Source organism: Symsagittifera roscoffensis, chromosome 8, assembly GCF_963678635.1.
Source record: "Symsagittifera roscoffensis chromosome 8, txSymRosc1.1, whole genome shotgun sequence".
In the NCBI taxonomy this organism is placed as follows: domain Eukaryota; kingdom Metazoa; phylum Xenacoelomorpha; order Acoela; family Convolutidae; genus Symsagittifera; species Symsagittifera roscoffensis.
In genome coordinates, this window is record NC_087069.1 from 51,595,228 (window position 1) to 51,612,419 (window position 17,192).

The 17,192-nt window shown below is 32.6% G+C and overlaps 1 protein-coding gene across 1 annotated transcript in view; it reads left to right on the forward strand.

Annotated features, from left to right (window-relative positions):
- Positions 1-10,415: 10,415 nt before the first annotated feature.
- The window catches only part of LOC134852865 (uncharacterized), a 44,494-nt gene continuing 37,717 nt past the window's right edge, over positions 10,416-17,192 (forward strand). The window contains exon 1 of the mRNA XM_063868705.1: positions 10,416-10,708. The gene's annotated coding sequence lies outside the window, so the exon portion shown is untranslated. The remainder of the gene's footprint in view (positions 10,709-17,192) is intronic.

The following is a 17,192-nucleotide window of genomic DNA, read 5'->3' on the forward strand; positions in this document are numbered from 1 at the left end:
AAATACCATAAAAGAGAACTTTCTTCTAAGCAGAGACTAAAAGTGCGTTAACTCGCCGATAATATCGAAATCACAAAGCTCGCTTGTAACTTTTGCACATGCAAAAACTGGGTTATCGATGGACTTGTTTTGTTGTCATCGACTGCGAGTAAAAAAATGTCATACAATCCTTTAAAATTAGCCCGTGTTTCACAAATAGAAACAATTTTCTTCATGGAGTGTCTATTTTCTGATCACACCTGAATGCATTGTTAATTCCTTGCAAAGGTTGGCTTTCTAACTTGATGAAGATACAACCTTATTGTCAGCAAACACCCAGGCTTCTCAAATCTTGCCTCTTAATTTGAAATCTCAAATCTTTTTAGTTTCCGAGATAAGACATTATTTTTCAATTTTTTTTCGGTAAATTAGGTTTAGAAAAATAAAAAATTTTTGATTCCTTATCCTATAGTAGGGTGGTCTCAGAGACTATCAGTGGTTGCAAATCTGGCCTGCAAATTTCTCTAGAGGCCCATTAAGTTTTCGAAATGACGCTTTTAAAATGGTAATAAAAAAATTAAAAAGTTCGAAAGTACCAACAATGTAATTGGGTGCAGTCAGAGTACACTAAAAGTTTGCAGATGTTGTTTTCAATATATGCGATTTTTCATGAGTTGTAAAAAATTTTCGGAACACCGAAGGTGCGTTAAACGCTAGTCCACATAAATTTCCCAAATTTTGTCTTTTGGGCATTTTTGTTGTTTTCGAAAGGACGCGTAAAAAAGTTTCGAACGCAATTTATTTTCATGGAGTTAAACTATGTTTTTAGCTCTTAATTCAGCATAAAAATCAAACTCGCTCACTTTATTCACTCGAAATTATGACAAAAACCAAAGACTTTAAACCATTTTTTCTACACTGAGGGTTGTTATCAGGACTACAACGGCATTAGTTTGATAGGTCACTTGAAATCTTGCAACAATTGTTTGTGTAATCAGATTTTGCGTGGAAAACAAAAAGAACAACGGGAAACAACTTGTAAAACGATGAAATCCAAATACAAAGTTCCTCAATGGACAGACAAATGGGTTCTGCTATTCTTCTACTTCAGAGCGGTTTGGTTTTGAGTTAATTCATATGATCAAATCTATCATTTTTCTACGAGTTTAAAGATAATGTAAAATTTTGTTGATTTGATTTTGTTTCGACTTTCGAAGCTGCCGGAAAAGTTCTGCTCGGTTTAAATATTTCTCAAGAACTGTTTCGGTTTTTCATGCATCCACTTAGACAAGCATTTTTTGCCTCAGAGGAGTTATATTGATGCCTTAGCTCAAAATTGAAAATTAATTTGACGACTAGTGTTCATTTTAATGGAGTGCCACTTTGTGCGCTATTTACCAATTTTCTTTTGAAGAGTAGAGTAATTGTCAATAAATTCAAACTAGTGTTGGCTCAGCATTAATTTTAAACAACGAGTAATTGGATGAGATAAAGATCACTAATATTTGCTGAGGCATCTGGGAATAAGATATACAGAAACGATAGAAATTTTTGAAAAAAATTTGTCATTTGCTCATCAAAGCTTGCCATTTGTTCATCAAAGTTTTTGAGATATTAGAAAGGACAGTGGAAACATGCAGCATTTGAAAAAGGAATCAATGTCGCGAATGAACTTTTATCTATGAGTATAATTCCGTAAATATTTTTTTTTGCAAACCAGTTCCCAATTGAATAACATTGCATTGAAGAAAATCCATATAGAGCCATTTTGCTTCCCTACTTCCTTAAAAAGTTAAAGCAGAAAATTTCGCTTTTTGGCTGTTTTGAGTCCAAGTGAAATTGAGTTACAAGATAAAATTGGGTCAATAAGTAATGGTGAAGCAATTAATATGATAAATTTAATCAAAATCGAAAAAAAACATAAGCAAGTTTTCTTTTTTATTAATCTTTTTTATCACAAGACTTCTTTTTTATCCATATTGCGAGAAGATTTTAATCAAACAGGAATTGGTTTTAACAATATATCATATTAAACAATTTGGTAACAACTTTTCACTATTGACAAAAAATAAGGATTTTTGCCAAAACTGACGTTTTAAAGATCTGAAAATATAGAAGTCAGAATTGCCTATTATACCTAATTAACTTACTTTACCAGAACCGCACAAAATTAAGCCAAACCACAAAATATTTGATTATTACTCAAAGTTTAAACAGAATACATATAAACAAAACTTAGAAGCCAAAATTTTATAATATATAAAAATTAACAAACTCTGGCGCCGCTTGCTAAAAGGGTGTGATTCGACGCAATCAGACGAACGAAATTTTTCCAGCCAGAGGAACGTATCAAAAAAACAGACCTCGCATGGTTAAGTGAGGACTTCAGCCCCTAGCCATCTGAATGTTTGGACAAAAATACCAAAAAAAATTACCAGTCCTGGTGGCAGCACTTGTTCTTGGCTAATATAAAAGCTTCAGAAAAACTCGCCGCAGCGTAAACTAACTAAGCAGTACCCAGAAGAAGTTCAAAAGTGACCATAGGATGTTTAAAATTCAATTATCAGAACTGATTTTGATAATACTTTTGCGGTTTTTTGTGCTAGGTTGCCTATTTTAATTTTTCATGATATTCACGACATCACTTTTTGAAATTTGAAGTATAATTTCTGTGTGAAATGCAAACGTAGCAAACATGAGACACTGAACAGACGAAGAAAACAAACGCTCTGAAAATATTAAAAATAAAACAATATATAGACTGTGAAAACGTTTTTTTTTTGTGAAACTTTACGACAAAATTTCATGCGCAAAACCGTTTTTTTTGTCTACAAGAACCAAATTGTTATTTTGACCTTTTTATTTGAAAAAAAAAACATTTGATGTTTGTGAAAATGGAAACTTTGCGTTCATCAACTGTCCTTGAAAACTCCAAAATAAAGTACCTGTAGCTTAGCAGGTTTTAATCGTAGGTGTTTTTGTTTTGTTTCTTGCCCACAAAACATCAATGTTTTTAACTTTTTATTTGACTCTCTAATATAAAGATTTTGGAAAACTTCTAAATGAACGAAAATTTTTGAGTAGCGATTTTAAATCGACCATTAAAACACGTTTTTAGACAATTTAAAAGTTAAAATTTTATAAAACTTTCTAAAACTTTCCTTCTCAGACATTTATCATAAATACATACTGGTTCATCAAGTTTTCAGCCAGAGAAAGAAATTCACAGGGACAGAAACTTCTACCATAAAGAGTTTTAATGAGATGGTTTTTGTTTGTTTGGCTATGAGCGGATCTGATTTAAAGACTAAAAAATACGTGTCTTCTTCATTAGCAAGTGTACATCACGCAGCATAAAAGTCCGTGCTCAAGATAACAGGTGAAGCAACATTTTCGTGCCCCAATTGAATGACCCCGTGTTTCTTTTTGCAAAATAAGGCATTTTCTAAATCATGTGTTTTTGAGTTCCTTACAACCAACAAAATTCGTCTTTGTGCGCTGATTGTGATAGCTGACTATCTTAAATTAATCAGTCATCGGATAGATAATAGGCCTTTGATACAATCAATCACGTCGTCTCCGCCTATGTCACGGGGAATTGATTCTTGCTCGCGCTGTCTCTGCGATGATCTGGAAAGTTGTGCCCTCTCTGCCTTGGTCTGAAAAATCGCGCCGTCTCCGCCTTGTTCCGGAAAGTCGCGCCGTCTTCGCCTTCGTCGCGATGAACTGATTCTTGGTCGCGCCATCTCCGCCTCGATCTAGAAAGTCGTGCCGTCTCCGCCTTGGTCTGGAAATTTGCGCCGTGTCCACCTTGGTCTGGGCCGTCTCCACACTGATGGCTAATGTCGCGCAGTCTAGCCCAGTTCTGAAAAGTCGTGCCGTCTCCGCCTTAGTCTGGAAAGTTCCTGTCTCCAAGTTGGTCTGGAAAGTCGCGCCGTCTCCATCTCGATCTGGAAAGTCTGAAAATGGCTAAGTTTGGTCGCGCCGGTCAGGCCGTTTCCTGAGACGCAGGGTCGCATCGTATCCGCATCGGTCGCGAAAGCTTCGCCTGAGTTTTTTGGTCGCGAAAGTCTGGAAATTACATCTTTTGGTCGCGACAGTCTGGACATACCAAATATGAGCCTCGATATTTTGTTCGTGCCAGCTCCGTCTCGGTCGCGAAAGTCGTGATAAATCATCATGGTCGCGCAAGTCTGGAAATGCTTGGTTTTGGTTGCCAAAGTCAGGACAGGTCTAACTTTGGTCTGGAAGTCTGTACATGCCAAAATTTTGTCGCGAAGTTCTGGAAATGAGTCTGGGACCTGGACCCGGATTATTGTTCACACTTACAGAGAATGTAGGCACACAGCATCTGTGACATACCTTCAGATCTCTAACAGAGCTAACTTTTCAAAAAACCCTCTTTTTAATCATGTGGTTTGAACTTCGTACAACCAGATCTTTTCTTCATTCTGAGGCAACTGAGTATCTTATAAAAACAGTGATTGGATAAGAAGCCTTTGATACCAAGGGTTATTGACCATTCTTTCAAAAAGTGCACAAAAACATCTCGACTCCTTTTTATATCTCTTACAAAGCTATTTTCAAAATAGATACTGATTAAATGAATCAAAGTATAAATAATCGACACAAAAAAAATGATTCGGTTTTAAAAATTAATCGAACCATGTATATACTAGGGTTCAAATTGCAGCCTTTTTTCTGCTTTACATGTGCAAATTTTCTCGAAACCTCAAAAAATATATTTGGTTAATTATTTTTGTTTCCTAGTAATACTTCCTTATCACAGTCAGGAAAAGTTTTTTGCAATAATCAAAATTGATATTAAAAGGGTTCCTTTTCTTACAAATTAGCACTAATTGCAGCCGAATGTCGCAAAAATATTTTCCAAGGCCCAAAGGTGTCGAAAACTAAAGAATTGTGGACAACATCCTTCGGTCTCGCAAAACCTTCATCTTTTATATTCCTACAATGAGTTTCAGAGCCATCATCAAAGCTGTGTGCTGAGTCTCGATTGAAATTCGATTCCCAGAGATAATTTTTGACAATAATTTTGCAAAAAATGGTTAAAACACCTGTGAAACACTAATGAGAAGACAAACAAACGATTTGAAGATGTCTAAGTGTGAAAAATTTTACCGCGAAAACTTTTGTTCTAAGCACCTACGACACATTTTCGTGCACATCATTAATAGTTTTTGTCTACAAGAACCGAGCTTTTATTTTACTTTCCTTTTTCTAAAAAACAAACATTTTTAAGGTTTAAAAGAACAGAATTTTTCCATGCATCAACGGTCTTAACACTATCAAAATAAACTATCCGTAGCCTGGCATGTTTAAATCGCCGATGAAAGTAGTAAATGTTGGGTCTGATCAGGAGGGTTGCCTCATGACCCCATGTCTTAAGATACTTTATAGACATCAAGTCATTAGACTATGTATCAAATTAGCGAAAAGCAGTTCAGGTAAAAACATAGGCTATTTGTTTTGTCAAGTCATAAGATAGGAAATTTAGGATAGTAAGTTGGTAAATGTCATTTCGTGAGATTTTCAGCGCCAGATTTTACCATCTTTTAGGATGCCAATTATAAAGGTATGGTGAAAAATTCCCAAATGTATTTAGAACCTTTTTCTATTAGGCTACGACGTTTCATGATAAATTTTAGATGACAAGTTTTGACAACCTTCGTCCTGACCAATCATCCATAACTAATCGTCCATTCTACTTAAAAAGGTTGACGTCAGGTTGGCTGGGAAAGAGAATAGTTTCTCAGAATAATTATTGCTTTCCGCTGATTATCCTGAAAAATTTAACAGTTCCTTACTTTTGATTGATTTTGTTTTCCACTTCATCTCGTAAGCCCCAGTGTTTCTGGGAAAATAAACAGCTGCTACTAACTACTTTTAGGACTTACTTTACTTTTTCCCTATCATCATCTCACCATTAAATGACAGATGCGTATCAGCCTTTCCCCACGGAGTTAATGAAGAGTAAAAATACATTCTTGCGAGTATAAAATTTCAAATTATAATAAAATTTTTAAAACTTCCACTCAAAATTCCACAAGTTTTCAATTAGAAACTGAGATAAAAATAAGCAAAAAACTATATAAAAATCCGCCTAACAAATTTTTTTTATCAAATTCTCAGTTTTGTGGAAATTTGCTACGATTAATTTCAACTCTTCCTTATCTCTTTAACTGTAATCTTTCACAAATCCTTGAAAATCAATGCAGTTTTGTTGCATTTACTTTATCCAGGTGCAAGTTTACACTGACCAGGATATATTATCATAAATACTTTTGTGCCTCGTAATTTTTATGTCAGTTTTTTATCTTGCTCAGTGTAAAACTTAAAAAATTTATGCAAATTACAAAGTAAATTTATAATTCTCATAAATTTATCTTTTCTATCATCTATTCATCTAAATGAAGGAATACATAATTCATAATCTATCAGAATTTTCATCTTGTTCCACCAGATGGCCAGTTCCTAAGGTTTTTTGGTAATTAAATAAGGATTTGAGAGAGTTAAATTACAAAAGATAAAGGAAGACTTTACTACATCGTATTTTTATTCTATGCAAAATGTACATTACAAATAGAAAACTGCACATTCTAGTAAAACTATTTTTGAACTCAATATAGGCATATCACGAATTTTATTAAAATTTCTCTGATAGAACATAAAATGAAGAAACGCTGAATAAGTTAATTAAAATCCACACAAACTACATTTTTTTATCAAGAGTTTTTCATTAAAATAGAGCAAGTAAACCCTTTTTTACACAAAGAATCAGCAAAGTTTTATGTTTTTTTTCTAATCGAGCAACCATTACTTAATTATTTCATATATCCTTGCTTGGAGCTGAGTAAATAATTGCAAATTTTTTCTGATAATTGAGGGACTTTGTCAGCTGAATAAGATCCAATGAATAAGATCCAAAGAACGGGAGTTCTTTCAAAAAACTGCTCCAATAAAAACTTATCTTTTTTTAGCTGTTAGTTGATTTACAACCAAAAACAAACGACATTGATCATACGAGAGTTCAATTAAGAAACACAAAAATTAAGTTAATGGCTTACGTGCATTCAGTTATTGAATTGTCAAAAACCCATACACATGTCTTAAAAATTGTTTCGAACACTGCTGTAAAACTTAGGTTGGCAAGTTTTCTTTTTTTCAACAAAGTAGCATTTTTTTCTGTTTTATCTTGAGGTATAGATCTGAAAAAAGTGGTTAATGTCAACACAACAGCTGAAAGGATCAGAAAAAGTTTGCAAATTGTCTAAAAATTTCTGAGCGATTAAGCATTTTAGCGACTGTTTTGAGTTTATCAGTTTTAATTTTTGATAATCTTTCTCCCAAGACAATCTCTTCCGTTACTTGCTCCGAGAAGAATGGAAAAAAAATTACTAGTCTGAACCTTTCTCCGTTAAATTCTGGCTGATGCAACTGCTCAGCTGCATCCTGTAGTGAAGTTAAGTAAAAAAACTAATGTTCCATAAAGAGAGCTGAAAATGTTTTGTTAAAATGTATTGCTTTCATTTATGTAACACAGGGGCGACAATGATTCTTTATATCCAATGAAACAACTACTAAGTTCTCTCGAATGAAGCTGTTGGTAGTTGAAAGGATTTTCGTAAAAAGACACTGCTAGACCTGAAAGTTCATTCATTGCAACTGCTATCTTTCTTATTCGTGCTTTATTGAAAAAAAAGTCTGAATAAACAGGTTTTGAGGAGATTGAATTACAAAAATTTGTTAGGATTTCCATGTAGTTTTAAGGAGCATTTTATATTTTTCAGGTTTTCATTGAAAGTTTGGATGATTAGGTTCACATGCTGATAAGCAACGAAGCGTCAACAATTTTCAGGCTAACAATTGATTTATTGTTTGAGTTGAGCTGAACTATTCAAAAATTTTTGTCACAGTAGGTTTGCTGTTTGATTTCCCTCAAAATTATGTATAAGAGTGTTCACTTGAATTAGTTTTTGCTGATTATCTTTTTTCAAGTGTGGTATCTGATTGTTAAACTCGTCTTTGTTGAGCCTTTTTAAGCTTGTAACTCACTTCCAGTCAAAATGAAACGCAATAGCTCACCACTTCCGAGTTTTTGCCGTCGTTGAAACTACCAAATGGTGATACCATTTTGGAAATGTATTATGATTTCTAGACTGGCATTTATTTATCGCCTGAAAAACCTGACTCGCGATGATTATTTACCTTATATGCAATGAAATTGGCAAGCAAGGGCTTCCTATATTGTTTTAGTATAATGATAAAATTTTTCTTTTTTGAAACCGTAATTTGCAAACCCCGATATTGCAAACTAATTTTGGAAATCCCCCAAAAGTTTGCTGACATCCTGACGTTTCATTAATTTGACACCATGACTTTCCAAAAATTTAGTTTCTCCTTTCAGGATATACAATTTCACAACAAATTTGGCTTGTTTTGTAAAAATCCACCTCACCTTTGGAAACGACCTGAAAGGTAAAAGTGTTTTATAACACAAATCATATACTGAAAGCATCAAATTTTTAAAGTTTTGGCAAAAGTTCTCAAAGATGCCCGCACTCAGTAAAAAGAGAAAATTATCGATTATATCATAATTATAATCGTACTTTTAGCAAAATTCTAATCCTTTATCAGCGCAAAGTTTAAATGTCTAACCGAATTATATCTCATTATAATTATAACAATTTTGGTGACATTTTTATAAATTATAATCAATTATATTTGATAATAATTTTTCCAAAAATATCTCATAATTTTTTATAATAGATTATAAACTCTTTTTCTATCAAAATATTATCTCACAAAAAATCAATTACAATAACAAAACAAGAATAAAACGAAATGAAGCAATGACACAGTTGTTGAATAATATTGGATTATAATCCATTATAATGGATTATAATTCAATAAAAATTGAGAAAAAAATATTCGATTATAATCGACTATAAACGATTATAATGATTTTTATTGGTTCGATAAATAGTAACATTATAATATATTTTTAATTGGAATTGTAATTTTTTTAATGAAATTTATGGAAACTGACAAAAAAAATCCTGTGTAAACTATTTTTTTCTGTTTTTACTGAGTGCGGGTAATTATTCGTAAAATTTGAATTTTTAAATTACCAGACATTGATCATGACTTACATAAACCTTTGGGGTTTGCAATTTATGTTTTGTCCGAATTAAAAATTCAGGCAATTTTCAACCTTTTTAACCCGTGCCAAAATTTTTTCGACTATCTACAACCATGACAAATTATTTTGAACTGGTTTAATTGAAGAAGAACAATAAGAATGTGCTCAACCGTTGAAAAAAACTTTGACTGTAATTGCTGAAACCCCGACCAATGATATTTTTCTCCCAATAAAAGTTCGACAGCGTTTTTTCCTTACAGCGAATTATATCACGAACCACCTGAACTGTCTGAACATACTGATTGATTTTACATAATGGTGTAGATTTTGTTCACATATGTTCAAAAATATATTCACCTACGATTTCAACATCTTTTTTCATTTTGCAACTTCTGTTTCTCACTTTTTGCGGCTGACATTCTGCTGCTTCTCCCATATATTTTCACATGCCACCAATTACATGTACTACATGTAAACAAAAAAAAATACAACAAAAAATTGAAAGAGCCGGAAAATTTAGAGCTCAATAAATCGAAAAACACGCCCAATGGTTCCCTGCAGTTCCAAATATTTAGTGTCTATAAATTGCAACCATATTGACTACAACAATTATTCTCGGTCGAACTTTTTTTAAAAATCAATAAAAAATAGGTTTTTAGAGAAATTCAAAGTTTATCGGCTAATGGAATTGAGCCTTAGGTTTATGTCGACACAGAAAAATAAAATGGTAATGTTCACACGTGAATGAACATAAATTCAGGGGAGCTGGTGTGAATAATCCGGGAAAAAACCCTTCCCGGTAAAATGTTTTCAGTGCGACCTTCCCTTTTTTTATCGCTTTTCCTCTAAATGCACCCAATTTTTACCCTTTGTTGATTTTTTACTCCAACGCAATTTTGGTCTCGTTCCCTGTTTGAATAATAATCCAAATAGAGCAAACAGTTCAATTGGCAGAAACAAAACAAGGGATATGAAAGCGTTTCACTAATCTCGGCTAAAATCAAACCAAAATTGTAAAAAAAAGGAAAAGTAAGTTTTGATAAATGAAAACTTTCAGTTTTTTGTATTGGTTATAAACAATTTCTTTTGTCATCATTTCCCGTTTTTTTTTGGGTTGATTCGGATTTTAAGTTAAAAAGGACTTTCTTGATTCGGTTAATTGAACATAAAGGGGGATTGGAATTCACTTATAACTATGTTACACTAGTCTTCTACCCAATATTTAATCAGAGAAGAGCCTTTTATTTTTTGCAGACCTGTACGATCTTTATTTGATATACGGGTATGCGCTTAGGGTTAAAATTCTACTTTGGTTTTTTCTATCGAGGTTGCAATTGATTTTTCTTCTGAATAAAACCAATTACCAATTCTCAGTTTATGTCAATGTGCAATCCGTGTTTGTCAGGCGAGAGAAGAAAATCGGAAATCTGGGGCCCTTTTTTGCATCCAGGTAACTCCAATTCCATCAAATATTCGTGAGTTCAAAGGAGAAATTCAGTTCTAGTTGGGACTTTCTGTCTGAGATACAAATTAGGTGTTGGATGTTATTCCACTTGCTGCCTGCGTCTGGTAAGAAAGAATTCTTCCTTTTTATCTTCTCTGAATTAAAATAAATTTTTCATCTTGGCGCGTATATGCAACACCAAATATGGTAAGTCGTATTTTTAGTAAATCTCCGTGCTAAGTTAGACCCTTAAATCTGTTTTGAAAGATTTCATCTGTTTTAAAGACAGGCTTTAAGTTTTGAGGTTTTAAATACGTGGTTAAAATTTTCAGCCACAAAAAAAAACAATTCATTAAACTCTTTTTTCATTAAAACAATTCATTGAACTGTTTTCTCTTTGAAACAATTCATTAAACTGATTTTTAATTATCACAGTTCATTAAACTGAGGCAATTAGCAATTTGCTGATTATGTAAGTCAGATTCTTTATAATGAGAGTAGGTGGTTATATAAAAAAGTCAAAAGGGACTTGATTCGTAGTTTTTCAATCTGCTCTGAGAATTTTATTGCACTTGAATTGCATTGAAAACTATTTTTATGATAACCTGATTTTCAACGTTGAAGCGAGACTAAAAAAGGAACCCGTCACTTTTCTCGTTTTTTGCTGGTTTGAAAAAAAGTGTAACAAAGTTGATAATACAAAACGAACTCACACGCAATGAACGTAGATGCTATCAAAAAACCGCTTCGAATGATCACCAATGAGCAAATTTTTCGACCTACAGCAGATTTCTTTCTACAAAAATGTTTGAAAAAGGAACTAACTGTTCAAAAGCAATTACAGTTTAAAGGAAATTTAGGTTTCAAAAAAGTTTCCAAGATAAGTATCCTTTTTAGAATAAATTTCATCAAAATGATTGCGTTCGGCCTACCTCGAAAGATACAAAAAAAACACAAACAAGTTGCACCTCGTGCATTAATAATATTATTTCAAACTCTGAAGTTTTCTTTGTGGAAAACAGACAATTCTAATCAAAGTTTTAGTGGTTATTCAGAAAAGTCATCAGAATTTTGTTTTCAAAATAGATCAGATTTTTTTAAAAATCATTTTTAAGTATTTCAATCTAAAGCCATATTTTCCACGCTATCGTTTGTTTTTTCATGTCATAAAATAAACGTATTTTCTAAAAGTCATTATTGGAACTGCATCATATGAACAAATGAAGAAGTCTTGCAAAAACTTTGCACGTTTCAAAATCGGCAACTGATTTAAAAATTTCAGAAAAAAATTCTAACCAGAGATCCAAATTTTTTAAAACAAACGCGATAGCCACATTCTAGTTTTAAAAAATTTATCACTACAGGTTAATAAATAAAAAAAACTGTTCTCATTTTATAAGGTTATAGTCTGGTAACTCAAAACTGCAAAAGTTAAGCTGGCTCAAGTTAATTTTAAATGTTCTGATCAAAAAAGTAAGATCTATGAGTGATCAGAAGCTTTATTGTTTTTCATATGAATTTCAGCAAAACAAATGCGTGCAACTTGTTTTTTAAAAATAATTAGGACACATATCCATAAGAAATACCACAAAAGAGAACTTTCTTCTAAGCAGAGAATAAATTCGCCGATAACATCAAAATTACATAGCTCGCTTGTAACTATTGCACATGCAAAAACTGGGTTTTTGATAGACTCGCTTTGTTGTCATCGACTGCGGGTAAAAATTGATATACAATCCCATAAAATTAGTCTGTGTTTCACAAATAGAAACATTTTTTCTTCATGGAGTGTCTGTGTTCTGTTCGTAACTGTATGCAATCTTCATTTCTTGCAAAGGTTGACTTTCAGATCTGAAACTCGTTATTTCAGATCATGATAAGAAATTGAAAACTTTAGATCTGAAATTCGGATTCGAAAGACAATTTTCAGATCCAAAAAACCTTGAAAAACAAAATTTCAGATCTGATCTTAGATCTGAGAAACTCTTCGTTAAATTATAATTTATGAGTTGTCAATTTTTGCTGTTTCTGCAATACATAACTATATTTAGATTAATTAGCTGTAAAAAAAATTTCCCAATAATTACGCAAACTGTTTGTTTTTTTAAACTGATTTTTTTATTCAACTGTTTTCTAAAGTTTTCAAAAATCATTTTAAAAAACTATCAAATTTTTGAGTTTCATACGTTACTTAGGCATTTTTGATGTTTACCTCATGCTTTGCGAAACACCAGTATCCCATGTTTTGGTTCCAATTTTCGATTGGAGGCTTTGCTGAGTATCTACTAGCATTTAGGAGAAGCTATAATGAGCAACAAAATAGCCCTGAGTCTGTCTGAATCATCATAAATTCAAATCGGAAATAAACAAGAAAATTAAAATTCTTGATCTGAAATGAGATCTGAAATAGATTATTTCACTTCTGAAACAAAACTTTTACTGGATACTGGTGATAAACCGTACTGTTTTTATTAAACTGTCTTTCCATAACTACAATTGTCGGCCAATAATCTCCCAGAGCCTCTCAATACACAACTCAATTTACTTCTTTTACTTCTTACTTCGATTCGATTGAAACAATTTCTTTCACAGGTAGTCAATTCGTCAGCAACCAAATCGAGGTTCAATTGTCACACCATTTAGCCTAAAAATGATGATCTTTGCACGTTTCAAAATCGGCAACTGATTTAAAAAATTCAGAAAAAATTCTAAACAGGGATCCAAATTTTTTAAAACAAACGCGATAGCCACATTCTAGTTGTAAAAAATTTGTCACTACAGGTTAATAAATAAAAAAAAACTGTTCTCATTTTATAAGGTTATAGTCTGGTAACTCAAAACTGCAAAAGTTAAGCTGGCTCAAGTTAATTTTAATTGTTCTGATCAAAAAAGTAAGATCTATGAGTGATCAGAAGCTTTATTGTTTTTCATATGAATTTCAGCAAAACAAATGCGTGCAACTTGTTTTTTAATAATAATTAGGACACATATCCATAAGAAATACCACAAAAGAGAACTTTCTTCTTAGCAGAGAATAAAAATGCCTAAATTCGCCGATAACATCAAAATTACATAGCTCGCTTGTAACTATTGCACATGCAAAAACTGGGTTTTTGATAGACTCGCTTTGTTGTCATCGACTGCGGGTAAAAAGTGATATACAATCCCATAAAATTAGTCTGTGTTTCACAAATAGAAACATTTTTTCTTCATGGAGTGTCTGTGTTCTGTTCGTAACTGTATGCAATCTTCAGTTCTTGCAAAGGTTGACTTTCAGATCTGAAACTCGTTATTTCAGATCATGATAAGAAATTGAAAACTTTAGATCTGAAATTCGGATCTGAAAGAGAATGTTCAGATCCAAAAAAACCTTGAAAAACAAAATTTCAGATCTGATCTTAAATCTGAGAAACTCTTCGTTAAATTATAATTTATGAGTTGTCAATTTTTGCTGTTTCTGCATTACATAACTATATTTAGGTTAATTAACTGTAAAAAAAGTTTCCCAATAATTACGCAAACTGTTTGTTTTTTGAAACTGATTTTTTTATTCATCTGTTTTCTAAAGTTTTCAAAAAGTATTTTAAAAAACTATCAATTTTTTGAGTTTCATAGGTTACTTAGGCATTTCTGATGTTTACCTCATGCTTTGCGAAACACCAGTATCCCATTTTTTGGTTCCAATTTTCGATTGGAGGCTTTGCTGAGTATCTACTAGCATTTAGGAGAAGCTATAATGAGCAACAAAATAGCCCTGAGTCTGTCTGAATCACCATAAATTCAAATCTGAAATAAACAAGAAAATTAAAATTCTTGATCTGAAATGAGATTTGAAATAGATTATTTCACTTCTGAAATAGAACATTTACAGGATACTGGTGATAAACAGTACTGTTTTTATTAACCTGTCTTTCCATAACTACAATTGTCGGCCAATAATCTCCCAGAGCCTCTCAATACACAACTCAATTTACTTCTAAGTTTGCTTTTTTGTTGGGCCAAACTTGAGCCAGCTTGATTGTCGATTCGATTGATACAATTTCTTTTGCAGGTAGTCAATTCGTCAGCAACCAAATCGAGGTTCAATTGTCACACCATTTAGCCTAAAAATGATAATTGCAAAAGCACTGCATGTAAGTAAAGATATGTACTTATCTTCAGTTGAAGTTGTGCTGATACTAAAAAACGAATTTAGAATCAATTGAACTTGATCAGAAACTCAAAAAAGTTAAGTTCAAAAAACATATATAAATATTTTTGTTTTGTAATTTATATTATAAACTTACTCAAAAATTGAAGCAAAAAAAATTTGGAAAACTTTAAACGCTCGAACGGATGAAAAGTTTCTCGGCTATAAGGAGACTTTCTTCTGGTTATAGTTATCACTTACGTCATTTTGGCTTCTATAACCAAAAGATCGAGGATATATGTGTGATCCATTTCTTAGCGCGGACAAGGGAACAGGTGCTGTTTTTCCTAATTTTCACAACAGGAGATGATTTTTAGAGCTATGTTGATTGAAGCTACAAACCACACGCTTTCAACTTTTTAAGAGGAATATAGTTATTGCTTCGGATCAACCGCAAATCTCCGGATAACTGTAAATTAAAAACTTTCAATCGGGACAAAACAGCGGGTCAAAAATGTTATGTAAAGCGCCAACCACACAACCATCTCCGATAAAAAAAAAAGCAAGGCCGAAATTACATCAAATCAACATCATCCAAACCTGTAGGTCGGTCTGCCACTTAAATTTAAGCGTTAGATTACTTAAGCGGAAGATTAGTTCAGGTACACACAGATTCGGTAATTTACACTTTTTCAGAGTTTTTAGAAATCTCAAAGGAGAGAGCACCGTCAAAATTAGTCACTGACATGAAAATCACCATTGAATTGACGCTCCAACGGCGCGAGATGGCTCCATCTTTTTAAACGTATGACTCCATCAAAGCAGCTTAGTGTTGTCGAGTTTTGTACTCAAACATTTTCTTTTTCCTAGTATCAATGGATAAACTTGTATACGGGTATTCTCTCGAGGTTTACGGAGACGAAGAGCAACTGCTTTCTAAGTTAAAAGTAAATTTTTCTGACTCAAGCAAACGTTTATCAAAAAAAAGTTGTTTGCATGCAAAAGTTAAATTTTTGTGTGCGTAACTTAGTCCTGGTTCAAAAATATTGGACTTTTTTTTTAAAAAAAACGCTGAAAAAACACCTATTTCTTTTGTATGGCATAGTTTTGTATGTCTTGATCAATGTCTGATAATAAAAAATTACAAATTCTCAAAAAAGCTTCGCTGAAGTTTTATATTTTTGTTATATTATTTTGTAAGACACAGTTAGGACTTTTCAGGCCGAGTCCATTATTTTGCTAATGCTAATTATCCAATTTTCATACATGAAAAATCACTAATCATAGAGCTTTCTTCTAGCAATTTTTTCTTTATCACTAATCATAGACCTTTTTTTAGCAATTTTGTGTACTTAAAGAATTGCATCAAAAGTGTATGAATAGCACTTTTACATATAAAAAAGTTGTTCGATTAGCATTTTTGGTCAACCCGTTTTTTTTATTCTAGTTACTTCTTCAATAGTTTTTTATAGTGGAATTTTTTGATCCGTTCAAAAAAAACTTACATATGAAACATTTGTTGAAATACTAAGTAATCTATTCCAACAAAACCTCACTTAAAACGACTGAAAAGAAAACGAACGATTTTTTCATAACTGAAGGGGAAAAAAGAAAACATGTATTTAATCCCTTTGGATGGCCCATGCGAAAAACGAATATCATACAATTTGCTAATCGAATCTATAAAAAAAACGTATTAGGCAATTCTCATAGAAACAAAATCTTATGACACACAAAACATTGAATCGAAATTTTTTTTTCCGGAAGTTATCTTAACTTAAATTAAAACTCAAACAAAAGAAAACTGTAAAAACTAAAAAGCTTTTGCAAAAATAAAAAAATATCATGACTGAACCTGAATTTTCTATAGATAGGAGATATAAATAAGATAAAAGATTTCACAGAGCAAAAGAAACGAAGGGCAAAAAGGAGATGAAAGACGACGTCATTCCGACTCTGGAGTGGCAAATCTATCCGTTTTGCTTGCCGCAGACACAACCGTCGCAGGATAATAAGTATAGAGGGAATATCCCCTGAAAAAAAATTATCCCCTGAACAAGAACAATGACCCACTCGATAATGAACTGAAAACTACGGATCCTAGTCACTTGGCGCTTCAATCAGAGAAATAAACCTTTATCTCGTTATGTCAAAAACAGTTGAGAATGCACATAATCTCGATATATTTATCGAAACCGACACATCATTACAGAAAACTGCAGCCTCGATACGATCTTTTAACTCGCTATATTTGTCTATCTCTATCTCTCTCTCTCTCTCTCTCTCGCTCGCTCTCTCGACAACAAATATTTCACTGACACAAGCAACTGCTACTCTTCTCAAGGAATTGAGTCAAACAAACCATAATACACTCCCTCCACCCTTCACAAGAAATTTTTGATTTGAAAAACTTCCTAAACCTCGGATCTGTGGAACTAGTTCAAAACAAGTATTTTTATATGCAATCAGATTCCTGATAA